At 29.8% G+C, this 272-nt stretch overlaps 1 protein-coding gene across 1 annotated transcript in view; it reads right to left on the reverse strand.

The window, feature by feature from the left end:
• The window catches only part of LOC119588253 (ctenidin-3-like), a 1,770-nt gene that overhangs the window by 374 nt on the left and 1,124 nt on the right, over nt 1-272 (reverse strand). The window lies entirely within an intron of this gene.

The raw sequence follows: 272 nt of genomic DNA on the forward strand, positions 1-272 counted from the left end.
TAGTAGATCTTGCACGTACAATCAGTATTTCAATAAAATAAAAATGTTTATTTGATTTCTCTCGGACGTATCTTAAGGATTTCGGACAAACACACACTCATATCGCATAAACATTCATTCGTTTTATGTAGTGTGTTCATCAGTGATTTGGGATTTAGGTTATTAATGTAAAGATGTTTCTTTTTTTACTTATTACTCAGTTAGGAACAATAACAAAACTGAAGTCTTAGTACATATATAATTACTGATTGACCTGAAAAACATTGATCCTC

The sequence above is a fragment of the Penaeus monodon genome, chromosome 23 (assembly GCF_015228065.2).
Source record: "Penaeus monodon isolate SGIC_2016 chromosome 23, NSTDA_Pmon_1, whole genome shotgun sequence".
NCBI classification, from domain to species: domain Eukaryota; kingdom Metazoa; phylum Arthropoda; class Malacostraca; order Decapoda; family Penaeidae; genus Penaeus; species Penaeus monodon.